Source organism: Myotis lucifugus, unplaced genomic scaffold (assembly GCF_000147115.1).
Source record: "Myotis lucifugus unplaced genomic scaffold, Myoluc2.0 scaffold_182, whole genome shotgun sequence".
NCBI classification, from domain to species: Eukaryota; Metazoa; Chordata; class Mammalia; order Chiroptera; family Vespertilionidae; genus Myotis; species Myotis lucifugus.
In genome coordinates, this window is record NW_005871230.1 from 653,470 (window position 1) to 667,379 (window position 13,910).

General features: G+C 42.9%; 1 protein-coding gene and 1 long non-coding RNA gene across 9 annotated transcripts in view; one reads left to right on the forward strand and one right to left on the reverse strand.

The window, feature by feature from the left end:
* Positions 1-8,849, reverse strand: part of SGMS2 (sphingomyelin synthase 2) — an 88,703-nt gene extending 79,854 nt beyond the window's left edge. For 5 of the 8 annotated variants that reach the window (XM_006096586.3, XM_014462482.2, XM_023760447.1 and 2 more), the window contains exon 1: positions 8,333-8,568. The gene's annotated coding sequence lies outside the window, so the exon portion shown is untranslated. Of the gene's footprint in view, positions 1-6,612; positions 6,752-8,332; positions 8,569-8,719 lie in introns of those variants that run through there. The other 3 variants (XM_014462484.2, XM_023760448.1, XM_023760444.1) reach the window with 2 other exon arrangements.
* Positions 8,850-9,004: 155 nt separating this feature from the next.
* LOC106698456 overlaps positions 9,005-13,910 on the forward strand; it is a 17,142-nt gene continuing 12,236 nt past the window's right edge. Inside the window, exon 1 of the long non-coding RNA XR_001349790.2 lies at positions 9,005-9,121. This is a non-coding gene — a long non-coding RNA (uncharacterized LOC106698456). The remainder of the gene's footprint in view (positions 9,122-13,910) is intronic.

A 13,910-nucleotide genomic window follows, 5' to 3' on the forward strand; every position in this document is an offset into this window, starting at 1 on the left:
CAAGCTACTCTCCTCAAATAAGGATATTTAACTACTTTAATTTATAATAGGTGAAAGCCCTGGAACTAAAATCAAAATTAAATACTGCTAGCATAGTCGGTGTAATCTGCAGCTCTTCTCGCTGAGCTGAGTGTGCGGAACAGTGGAAGGGGAGAATACATCGACCCCTCCCCAGACCACCACCAGGCCTGATAGCGCACTCAGAAGCTTTTAGACAGAAATGTTTGGTCATACCATATTGAAAATATAGCGTTGGTATCTTTCAATAACAAGAGCGAAAAATCTATGACCTAGTTGTAATCCTCCACACAGTGAATCATAAGGAGTTCAACAATCATAAGGAGTTTGAACAGGTGTGACTTTTCCTTTGATAAAGCTACAAATTGAAAGGGCCCAAACTGTGAGATACACACTAGATTCCACGGTCAAGTGTAGTGGTTAGTAACTCTGAAAGCCAAACAGTCTGCTTCAGAACCTAATTCTTCTGTGTGACCACAGGCAAGTGATTTAACCTCTGTTTCAAATAGAGACCCTAAAATGGGCATAATATCTGCTGCACAGTGATTTAGGAGGAGTAAATAACTAACAGTTCTAAGTGCTCAAAAGAAATCCTCACATATAGTAAGCTCTGTAAGCATCTGTTCAAAGTAAACTTTTAAATGTTCCTGTTTGCTGCTCATAACTTGCCAATCAAGCTATATTTCAAGGGAATGTATTTCTCAGCACTAACTAATCTATCATAGAGGATATATGCACTGCTCCATGGGGCTAATACATACACATACACACACACACACACACACACACACACACAGAGATATATGTGTGTGTGTGTGTATATATATGTGTATATATATATATATATATATATATATAATTTAACATAAACAATGCCCTTTGTTGGTATTAAAGTTCAGTAAGCAATAACTGGATGATTAAGCAACCCGCTGAACAAATGCAAATCTCAGAAAACAGTAGCAGCTGCAGCTGTGTTACATACACCGTCTCAGGCCTCCTAAAGAAAGACGCAGAGCATTGGGGAGGACAGTAGGGTCTGTGATTCTTAATGGCCCCGGCATTTTCTGGGACAGTGGTGTTCATGGTACAATACGCCTCAGAAGGCTGAGCTCTGCAAGGATAGTAGCATTTGTGCTACGCCAACAAGCATCCGCTGAGAGGCCCGGCATATTGTGATTGCAGCTCTGAAAGCTTTCCAGCATTCACAGTGATCTCATAAACTTCTTATAAAAGTTCTTGGACTCAATGGCAGTGTACAATCAACTTCAATATTTTCATTTTAACCGGGAAGGAAAGGAGGAGGGGAGCGTGGAGTAGGATCCGGACCCTACCAGAACAAGGCAAGATGTGACAAATAGATACTCTAATCCTAAAATATGGAAGCCACCTTAATGAGAAATACTGTAATAATCTGATTTTTTTAGGTAATAAGATTGAGCCCTTTGTTTTCAAAGTTAGAGGTGCAGCTTATTGTGCAAAAAATAAAATAGCAATAGCTAAGCAACTCCATATTAATACGAGTCAGGCATTATTCTCAATGTTTTAGCCACAGAAAGTCATATCGCTCATACATTCATCTTATGAAGTAAATACTATTTTATTTCCATTTTACAGCCAGGAAATGGAGATTCATCTGGGAAAGTTGCCCCCGGTCACCTAGTGGTAAGCAGTGGTGGTGTTAGGACTCAGGTCCGTGCTGGCCTAAGGAAGCAGGCAGGCTTTGTGGCATTACTTAATGATCTTTAGGCAGCACAGCCCAGAGAAACTTTCCAGGAAATGGGGTGGTAGACATACAATCCCGTGCAAAAAATATATCCCAACAAACCGGCCACACCTCGGAAACCAGTGGAGACCTTACCGAAAGCCATGAAGGATCTTGGGCATTAGAATCCGCTGGCTCTGCTCCACCTCCTACCGGCTCTGCAGCCTTGAGTACACTAACCTTTCTACAGGCTGCTACCTCCACAGTGGAGATAACACAATTTCTGTCTTGCAGGCCTGTCTGAAGATGAAGACAGCATTTCACTGGCTCTCCACTCGCTCCTATCTCAGGGGCCCTACACCATTATTTAACCGTCGCCATCTTACTTCCCTGCCTCCAGCTCTGTGTTTGAGGAAGCTTGGAGAACCAACTTGAGTGTTTGGCCTCTCTCTGTGGCCCCTGTTTCAAAGGCTTACCTTCAATTCCAACTACTGCTGCCAGTCTTTTTCTGAAAGGTCTCCACAACTCTTTGGACATGGGGTGCTATCTAAAGGTATCCCCGCTCCATGGCACCCCCATGAGTTAAGCAGTCCATGACCCAAAACCACTTACTTTTTGATCCTCTTCCCTACCCCTAAATAAAACAGCTCGTTCCTTCACAGTGTATCCAGCTGTAGATGAGACTACCTAATGAAAATAGTTCCCAGATAAGGAGAAGTATCCTTAACCCACGTAGCTGGGGTGCATGTCAAGAGGTGGCTTCCCAGGATTGTCATGGGCAGAGCAGCCGAGAGACAGCCGACACCCCTGCCAGGCCCTCGAGCATCATACCACATGGCTCCAGTTCCAACAGGAGGAGCCGGTTCCCAGGCCTTGAGAGGACACGCACCCCTCGAGGAATGTGCATTTGGCTTCGTCCCATCTTCCTCTCTGCAGTTCTTTTCCCACCTCTGGGCCACGCCTCCCTTCAGTCCCTCCCAATTTGTAGAAAAGCTTTTTAAAAGTTTATTTCTTATCATGTATTTTGCATTGCTAATCATCTTAATTCAAAGAGGTGAATTAAAGTGCAGGGATGGATGCTTATTCCTCAATTTTCCATAAATATGATACCTCCAGTTCCACAGCCTCAATTGAACAGTAATTTGCCTTTATTCAGATCATCACGGAACACTTTCTGGGGGTGGGCAAGTATGGTGGGCAAACTTAGAGTTGAGGATGCTTAAGGTCGGTATTTCAGCTCCTGTTCAATGTTGCCTGAGGTTGGCCCTGACATCTAGGCATCTCCCTTTCCACAGCTGAAATGTATCACTACCCATCCTCAGCCCAGGCCTACCAGGCCGAGAAGTGGCACATACCTGAAGGGCCCTTCTGTAGTTTCACCAGACTTGACTTTTAGTAGTTGGCTGTCTTTTCTGCCTCTTGGGCCTTGAATTTATTACCTTTCATTCCCCTCCCATTTAACAATTTTACTATGTGATTTTATTTAAATTTTTAAAACAGTACAAAGGAGTATAATGAAAGAAAAGGTGCACAAATGCTCGGTTGGCGTGGCTCAGTGGTTGAGCATTAACCAACCTATGAACCAGGAAGTCATGGTTAGATTCCAGTCAAGGCACATGCCGAGTTGTGGACTCAATCCCCCAATAGGGGGGCGTACAGGAGGCAGCCCATCAATGATTCTCTCTCATCATTGATGCTTCTCTCTCTCTCTCCCTCTCCCTTCCTCTTTGAAATCAATAAAAAAAATATTTTTTTAAAAAAGATGCACATACAAGGGCCTCAATCCAGTTAATGCTGCTTCTCCTTTTTCAAAAAAAAAATCTAAGAATGTGCACAAGTTGGTTTGAAAGTTTTAAGCAACTATCAAACTAAGACACAAAACTGTAAGACTGAATTTTGAATTGTACGCAAGTAATCGAATTGGTGTTTGGCAGTAAGGAAAAACCACTCAGCAAATAAGGGATTGTCCTATGTACATATAATTCTATTAACTATTTCTCTAAATTCTACTTCCAATTACAAGTCATTATTAGAAATTAATAAATTGAACTGATCATGGTTTCTGTATGAAGAGGCTGAACTGGACACCACTCATATTCCAGCATCCTTTATCAAAACCATCAGGATAAAGTAACTAGCACTGAAAATGGAAAAATAAACCCAAAGCACCATTAAAATTTCTGACTCGGAGTAGCAAAGAGGGCATGATATTATAGTAAAACTTGAGAATATTTACTTTATTATTATTTTTTAATCCTCACCCGAGGACATTTTTCCATTGATTTTTGAGAGAGTGGAAGAGAGAGGGAAAGACAGAAACAGCAATGCGAGAGAAACACAATGATTAGACCGGAATTGAACCCAGGACGCTCTAGCCACAGAACAAAATGAAAATTAGCTAATGATTTCATTAAATCAACCCAAAATGTCTTACTAATGGTATACCTTTCAAGAGATCAACCCACAAATGTGTAATGTTTTTTCTTTTTAAAGAAAAAAGGTGACCTAATTAAAATTTATGGACTTTATTTTAAACCTAGTGATAGATCTGCTAAACGCAATATCTGAAAAATGTAACCTGTCTACCTTGCTGGGTACCTAAGGAAGCAAACGGAAGAAGTAGTTTTTATTTTAGAGAGCTGCTTGGCACGGTCAGCACTGCTCCATGGGGCTAATAACAATAACACAAACCCAAACAGTTCTTTCAGAAAGCCTGTGTGTTCCGTTTCCATCAGATAAACCCCTTGTGTAATGAGCTATTGACCTATTGTGCAGCTCCACAGAGAATGTTGATCCTATTGCTGACATCTTATTAGAAACACTAAAGAGACACAGAAACCAAAACTCTTAAATTTTAAAAAGGAGAAAGCTTTCTAATTCTGAATATGGTTTTTAAAAGGGCAGATGAATTAAACATTATAAATCACTTTTTAAAATGACTAAAATAATCACGGATGTGCCCAGAGATATAGGTAGAAGGATATTTAATACAGAGTTGCTAAATATAGTGAAAACTGCCCTGGCCAGGTAGCTCACTTGGTTAGATGCAGGTGGATCCCAGTCAAGGCACACAAGAATGAACCAATGAATGCCTAAATAAGTGGATCAACAAATCAATGTTTCTCTCCCTCTCTGTCTCTGTCCCCCACCTTTCTCTCTCCTTCCTTCCCTCACTCCCTCCCTTTCTCTCTCTAAAAATTAATTAAATTTTTAAAAATGAATTAGTGAAAACTGGAAACAAAAGAACTGTTGAGATTTAGATATATAATAGAAAACTATAAATGATGTTGTAGGAGTATTTTGGTAATATAAAGATGTCCATATTTGGGTGGGGAAAAAAAGTAAGTTACAAAGTAGTATGTAGAGAATGAACCCAGTTTTGTAGAGAATAACTTTCTAGCTGTGTAACTTCAGTAAAGTTACTTAATTTCTCTAAATCAGTTTTCTCTTCAATAAAAAGGAGATGATCATAGTATCTACCTCATAGGGCTAGAGTGAGGATTACAGGAGATTCCGGAGTATAGAGCAACTGGCACATTGGCTGGCTAATAGTAAGCTCAATACGTGCTAGCTCTTTGTGTTATATGTTCATTGGGTAAAAAAGAATTTGAGGTTATAGTGATAAGTGGTTTTCTGGATGGTGGCTAATTTGTTTAACTTGAACTTTTAAACTTCTATAAGTATCATTCTACTTATAATATGGGGAAATACTAATGAATTGGAATATTCACATACAGTGATTATTCTTTCAAAAATCTACCATAGTGCTTTGCTCACAATAAATAAATCTTGGTCGAATTGAATTTACCCTTCAGAATTCATTTAAACAAGTTTGCCCTAGAACATTTAAAATTACTTAACTGAAGGCTAAACTTGCTTATAATAAACTAGGTAAAGCAAGGCATAGTTACATTGTTCAGCCCCGTAATTTAAGAGCCCCACTTCAAGACCCATTAGAAAGCCACTAGAACTTTCATTATCAAGTGGGGAAAAGCCTAAAATAAGGTAATCACTTCTAGTTTCCTCCCAGCTCCACCCCTCTCCTCCTTCTTGACACTTTCTTTTCCTTTCCATAATCAAAGCCTAAGGGTTCTCTCCAGTATACTGTAACCCCCAAGGACAGTAAGTGCGCTTAGCATCCATAGTACCTTAGAACAGTGACTGGAATGGTAGTTGCTCACTAACTGTTCACCAACTGGATGAATTGACTAAATGTCTGATAGCGGCAGTTAGGAATAGAGACTTCAATTCCCGAATATGAGAATTGAATAAAGATAGGTAGACTTGACCAGCCAGTGTGGCTCAGTGATTGAGTGTCAACCTATGAACCAGGAGGTCACGGTTTGATTCCTGGTCAGGGCACATGCCCTCCTTGTGGGTTCGATCCCCAATGTGGGGAGTACAGGAGGCAACTTATCAATGATTCTCTCTCATCATTGATGTTTCTATCTCTTTCTCCCTCTCCAAAATAAATAAAAATATATTTTTTAAAAAGGATAGGTAGACTATCTTTAGTTTGAAACTGTCTAGAATTCTTAGTAATTGTTCTTTAAACACACACACACACACACACACACACACACACACACACACACAGAAAACATCTCACTTCAAAGTATCACTTCTTTAAAAAGAAAAAGTTCTTACTTGTATTCCATTGTCTATGTTAATGGATATAAGATTATTTCCATTTTTCCCTATACCATTTTTTCAAAGTCCCACAAGAATCCCAGAGAGTTTGAGTAACTCATTCAAAGTAATTCAGCAAGTAAGTTACCACCTAGTTAATGTCAGGTTTCTGGATGCCACTGCTCAAGATCTCTCTACAGGGGCACCTGTGACCTTTAACCCTAAAAGTTGTAGCTATCAGAAGAACAAATGTTTTTAATAACCTGAGGAAGTGCTTAAGCTTCTTCCAAATATTTCCTAGGGCTTTTATGAGATTCTGCAAGAAGAGAAATGAAGACCAAGAGACAGCAATGCAAAGGTGCCCAAGTGTTTCCTTCCAGGTTCCTATGTCAACCAGCTTCACTTAAAAACGAAACGAAAGAAATCAAATTAAATATTAACTCATGAAAAAAACACTTCAACCAGAAGACTATTGGGAAGCAAGGCTATCATCAAACCAAGGGAAGGGCTATAAAAAGGAAAGTTTGCACAGCTTATACTTTTTTAAAGGTGAAGGATAAAGTTTGAGCATTTTCCACACATGCAGCCTTCCTCCAAATGCCAGGTGTTCACTTCCAGCCACTGCTCTGACCTTGTTTAAACACTAAATGGCAGCTCGCTTAACACGAGGTGGGACCCAAACACCTTTCAGGTGTTTACAATGAAGTGTTTCCCGTCCTGGTATACACACTCAGAATGCAGACATCACTGCTTGCTCCTAGGAACCTGCCAAAGGACTGCACATACAAAACTTCAGACAGTAGTTCTCAACCTTCTGGCCCTTTAAATACAGTTCCTCATGTTGTGACCCAACCATAAAATTATTTTCGTTGCTACTTCATAACTGTAATGTTGCTACTGTTATGAATCGTAATGTAAATATCTGATATGCAGGATGGTCTTAGGCGACCCCTGTGAAAGGGTCGTTCGACCGCCAAAGGGGTCGCGACCCACAGGTTGAGAACCGCTGGCACAGCTTTATAAGTAGAAAGTTTTGTGGAAATTAACTGGTTATTACCTGAGCCCCTGGAACATCCTCTTATTTATACATAAACAGTAATTTGCCGAGGTCTCCTTTGTGCCAGACATTATAGCTCCTTTGCACTATCGCCCTCCAGTCCTCTGAAGTCCTTATATACAGTCCCATTTTACTAGATCAGAGTGTTCAAGTAACTGAGAACCCACGATTAACAGATGGGAGGAGGGGTGAACCAAGGATCTGAAAAGTTAAGTTTAAATTCAAAATGCACACCTAACCTATGAGATTCTGCCTAAGAGACACTAAACAGATCTCTTGGCCAATTTAAAAGGCCTGTCAAAATGGTTTTAAGGTCATATCAGAGCAGGCAAGATAAAATAGAAGAATGACGAAGATTGACCAATAAAAGATTACAGGACTTGACACCAGTTATTTCAAGACGTAGCCGCGGGTTAGTAACAATTATCCATCTCTCAGAAAGACAGGCAGTTCCCTCCCACCTATTTGCGCTGAGAAACCAAGTCTTTCCTTAAGGGGACGGCCAAACGTTGCAAGGTTTCATTCAGCGTGGGCTGCCCAGAGCCGGGTCATTACTGTCCACGTATCATCAGCAAGTGCCTCTCAAAAGGAAAAAAGAGTCAGTCCCTCCTCCTTCACCACCTGAATTCAGCCTTGCCCTCTCCGGAGTGTCTCTGGACCACCTATGGGCTAAGCGTCCTTCCAACGCCAGGACCCAGTTACCCGAAATGGTTGCAAATGAATGAGCTGATGCTCAAAGCAAAGAAACCAGCCCCACATCCAGCCTCAGTCTGGCAAAATCAAGAAAGGATGCCCTGGGGTGGCGCGCGTGGGGGCCCGACTGGAACCACGTCTCTGTGGTTCGTCCGCCTCCCCACTCCTCGCGCTTCGCAGGGCGCGCGGCTCCCCACCCCATTCTCCTCCCCGGCCCTCCGGGCGCTCCTTACCTGCTCCCCGGCCAAAGGCTCCGGCGCCCCGCGGAGGATCTGCTGGCGGACGGAACCCGCGGCCGCAACCACCCGCAAGCCGATGCCGCTAGAAAGTTTGCTCCGCGTCTCGCCCTCTCGCGCCGCGGTCCCGCGAGGGAAGCTGCTCTCCGGGTCCCTCCCACGGCCGCCGCCCCCAGGCCGCTCCCGGCAGCGCTGCAGCACCGGCGGGGCTCGGGCGGCTCCGTGCGCGGAGGGCGGGGAATCCCCGCCCCGCTGGGCCCGGCGCGGCGCTGGCTGTTTACCGCGGCCGCGGCCCGCTCTCCCCGCCCGCCGCCTTGCGCGCTCCTGACATCATTCATTCTCTCACACCCGCGCCCGCCCCCTCGTTCCCCAACAGTGACTCACCGCGGCCGCGGGCGGCGGTGCCCGCTCCGGCAGAGGCGGCTGGAGGCGCCGATCACAGCTCGACAAACCGGTGCGACTTCTTAAGAAGGGAACCCAGGCCGACCCTCCCCTCTCCCCGCCGGGAAAGGTGCAGGGAGGAGGGGCTTGGCTGGAGGAGCCCATTGGCTCCGCGCGCAGAGGCTGAGCGCCCCGCGCGGACCTCCTCGACCAGCCGCTGAGATCCATCCGGGAAAGTTGTTTGTTTAGGTGTCACTCCCGGTAACTTTGAAGGGTGCGGCTGCGAAGGGATCCCCCACCCCCGCACCTCGCCTCATGCAGGAGCTGCTTCCTGACGTGGAGGCGAGTGGGCTCGGGGGCACCAGCGGTCATTCAAAGGGTGTTGCCGGGGCCTGAGTCTCAGAGGTGAGTGTCCAGACCTCGCAGCGTTGCCTGGCAGGATTAGTCATCAGTTCGTCCGGTGGCAACTCTAGGTGCGAGCTGGAAGGGTGCTCCGAGTTAATGAAGCTAATCATACTTTCCCTGCCGTGACTAACCGCCGTGTCATTTGTCCTGCTAATTGATTCACTTCTCGTTAAGAATAAGAAACCGTAACCAAAATAAACAGTGAAAGAGTCTTTCTTTGCTCAACGGGACACTGCACTCCCCGCCCCCCCTTCCCCCCCCCCGCAGCTTTGGGGGCACAAGGCCATCGTGTGTGGTTTCTTTGATGAGCTCAGCAATTATGTTTTTTAAAAGGGGTGTTGCCTTCTTAAGGCTCTACGTTTCTTGGTTGTTGCTCTTCATACACCTGCTGGGCAGTTTTCAAAGTAAAGGCAGCCTCAGAAAGTCAGAGGGCATTTTGTCCAAATCTTTATTGAATTTAATTGACAGAAATGTTTTTAGTTCATGTCTACCTGGGGACAGGGTAATTATGTTTAGGATTTACACTGGCTTATGGGTGATTCCATAGCATCCACAAAAACAATCCCGAGGCATCTCTGGATGCCTCGTGCAGAAGTAATGGGGGCAAACGATCATTTGTTGATGGCAATTGAACACAATGGTAGCAGAATAAAAACATTCGGGGCAGTCCTGAAACAGACAACCGTGAGCTGTTACTAGAGCAGTCTCCCCCAAATGAAAATGCTCCTGAAATTAACCAGAGGTTCCACATCATTGCTGTGGAAAATGCACTCAGTGAAGAACACCAACAATTGATACGTATTTTCCTTGGGTCTATTTTTTCTTTTCAATAGGAGTTCGTTTTTAATTTTACAAAGCCAGGCATTTTGCCCAGAAGGCAATAGCAAATAGATTGGTTTGCTAGGAGGCAGTCAAAGTAAATGGAAATTTGAACCAACAATTTTTACAGACAATCATAGATGTAACCAGAAGCTTGGGCGCCCTGTTTATACCACCGAGGAACTACATTCGAATGTGCAGCCACAGAAAATTGTGGGTGAACATCCCACATACTTCCTACTTTCTGGCCCAAAATTTGGACATTATAGAAATATGTCTGAATAAGATTTTCTACAGATCTTTAAAAATGATGTTGTGGGCTTTGGGCCTAAGTACATGGATGGAGTAAAAAAAGGTCAAAGCCAAACCTGCCGTCCTGTCTGCATTATTGCATTCTGTAAATCCTGCAGCTCTCATAGGAAGGTCTCTGTTTGTTTGGAAGGCTTCGTGGGTAGTTTTGATTTTGTGGTTACTTTTGGGCCTCAGTTTACATATTGTAAAATAAATAATTAGGTCATTTTATTATACCACTTATATATTCTCCAATAAATATCTATATATATAAAAGGCTACTATGCTGTCAGATCATTCAACCGGTCTCTATGATGCACACTGACCACCAGGGGGCAGATGCTTAATGCAGGAGCTGCCTGTAGTGACTTGGCAGCGGTGGGTCTCAGGTGACACACCCCGAAACCAGAGAGGAGGGAGCCCGATTCCTCGCAGGGCCCTGCGATACCACCTTTGGCCATGGGTTATGTTGTTGCTGGGGCACTGTCGGCCCTGAATCTGGTTTCCTGCACACTTGTGTTTGCGTTCGACACCCTGTACAACAGCAACTTTGCAGAGTGCCCTCTCTCACTCCAGGACCCCTCGGGGGATGTTGGGGAGTCGGTTTCGGCCTGATCCCCGCAGGCCAGGCCAAGGGACCTCACCTGTGGGAGGGACCACGCTTACTCCGCAGACACCAGGGAGGGACTGCGGGAGGTGGGCTCTAGGCATGTCCAGCCATCTCGCCCAGTCCCTACCCACCAGCCACCTTCTAATTAATTTCCTTTCAATGTGCACGAATCTGTGTAGCGGGTCACTAGCAAGACTGTAATTGTGATTGTGTTGTGTGAAGTTTTTCCATTTTACTCATTATCAACACATGAGAAAGTAATTTATTCATCTTAATTTCTATTTTGAAAAATAGTGACTTTTCCATTGCACAGAGAAAGTTAATTTCTTTCCTTTTCTTTTAACTGCACCTTTTTGTCCTTAAAATGCATCAGAGTTTACTAAGTCCCTGATTGGTCACCTTCCAAAAATAATAATGCTGAATGCTCTAAGGGAGAGAAAGGACTGTCAGGTGTGTTCTTGTCATTTTTTCCCCCAAATTATTACATACTGTAAATCAAGTTTTATGGATATTCATTTAGTTTGATAAAACATACTAAGGTAGGAAATATATATATATGTATACATATATAATAAATATACATATGTAAATATATATTATATATATGGTCTCTATCTCCTTTTATAATAACTCCTATTCTGGATGTACCTAAGTCATTCACTCAACTAACAAATATTGTGCCCACGTTGTTTAAGAATCGCTATGTACATCTTCTAAACATATGTCTCAGCAATGGGAAAGTTTTACTTTTTAAAAAATTTTGCATAAGGATTTTATTGCAGCATTATTTATAATTTTCCCAGGGTTCAGCATGATGCCTGGCATGTAATTACTGAGTGAAATAAACACATGAACAAGCCTTAAAGAACAAACCAATGGTGAAGTAACTCCATGTTATAGGATTCTCTGTAGGCAATTTAAAGAAAAGAATAAAATAGTTCCAGAGGCTCTGACTTAGAAAACTGTCTTTGTTAAGTGAAAAATATAAGCAGAAAGAAAACACACACACACACACACACACACTCACACACACCATTTTTGTGACACAAACACCACTCCCCTCTGAAAAATACATACCCAAACTATATAGTACCTCTTGGCATGAAATATAGAAGGCCAGAGTGTGAGGGGGAAACCTATATTTCTTGACTATTTTTCAATGAGCCTGCACAGTAATTAAAAACAACCACCCAAGCTATAATGGAACTTAGAAGGTAGCAAAACTATGAGTACATGCCATAGGTGCGCTTACTCTAGTTGGAGAGACAACACCCAGAACAACTAGAGATTAAGGCTGCTCACCTTGGGGATTCAGGTTTCAGATATTCACCCTGTGCCAGACCCATCCGATGAGCCAAGATATACCATTTAGTGAGTACTTAGTGTGTGCCAGGGACTATGCCAATTGATTTCCACTATATTATCTCATTTAATCCTTTCAGTGACCTTCTGAGGGAGGTACTCATAATGCCCTTCTCTACACATGAGATAACCAAAGATAAGAGATTGCCAATTTCCTGAGATCACACTCAAGTAAGTGGCATCGTCAGGGCATAAAATCAGGACTTTCTGGTCCCAGAGATCATAATTTTGACCATCATTCCCTAAATTGTATCATCTACATTGATGTAATAATAATCTTACTTTTTTAGTTTAAAAAACTTTTATTATTTATTAAAAAGATAAGGTAATAGTACCATATTGTAGAGCAATTTGAAAATAAGGTGGGGGGGGACCACTGTTAACATTTTATTGTCTGATCTGCATTCTTTAGATTTCTACTGGTTAACATAATTTCAATATCATACATATGATTCTTATTCTGATTTTTAAAAAATTTTTATTGATTGATTTAGAGAGAGGGGGGAGGGGAGAGATGGAAAGAGAGAGACATTGATTTGTTGTTTCACTTATTTGTGCATGCATTGGTTGCTTCTTATGTGTGCCCTGACTGGGGATTGAACCTACAACCTTGGTATATTGGGATGACACTCTAACCAACTGAGCTACCCAGCCGGGCTTCTAATTTTTTTAAAAATTAACAGAATATCATGTGCTCTTTCCTCACAATTATTATATTAGTGGCTCCATGGTGTGCCAAAAAAAAAGTATGTGCTTGTGCATCTGTGTGTAATTGAACATAACCTGAAATCTGGTAGCCCAATTATTAACTTGGGAGCAGTTTAGTATAATATTTTTACATTTTATTAATGAAAACTCCTGGACAATCTTTTTCATAGTTAGTACTACTATACTATGTATACAGATGTCCTAATTAAATAAAAAGTGTTGGGGGTATTCAGGAAAGTAAACAAACGGTACTATATGACACATTTTATTATTATTATTGCCCATACTTCTGGACTAGAGCAAGATGGGGAGGGTGCAGAGAGAGTAGCAGGTAGCTTTGCAGCAGTCCAGGATGGCAGTGGTCTAGGTTAGGAGAGTGGTGATGGGAATGTAAGAAGCAGAGTGGATGGATTTCAGGTATAATGGACAGCATTTGAAGATCAATTGGATATGGGAATGAAGCCACAATAATTCCTACTTTTTTTGTTTCTTACTTGAGCACTTGGGTGGATGGTGGTGCCTTTTACCAAGCAATACAGGGAATGCCAAGATAGAAATAGGTTTGTGGAGTATGGGGCACGGCTACAGTGTTTTGGCCAGGTTCAAACCTCGGACTAATGAAAGGACAGGGTCCTCTCATTGCCACGTGCAAGTCCCAGCTAGAGTTCAGGGCCCTCCCAGCACAATTATAGCCAACGGCTGTGGTTGTAAGCTTAAACCTATGGTCCAAACACGTAGCCCCACGTGCCTTGTGCTAGAGTTCAGGTGCATGTAGTTGAGTGAGGTTGAAACTCATGAGAATGCTGTAAACAACGTGATCACGCCCCTACTTTGCCTCGTGGCATCTGCTATAAAATAAAGACACGGCTTGTGGGCGCTGGCGCTGTCTCCTCATCAGGGAGCAGCGTCCCACCGAGACCCAGCTTTCATTCTCTATCTGTCTTCCTTAATCCTTTCACCCCCCCCCCCCACACTCAGGTTAACTTTGGCCGAAAACAG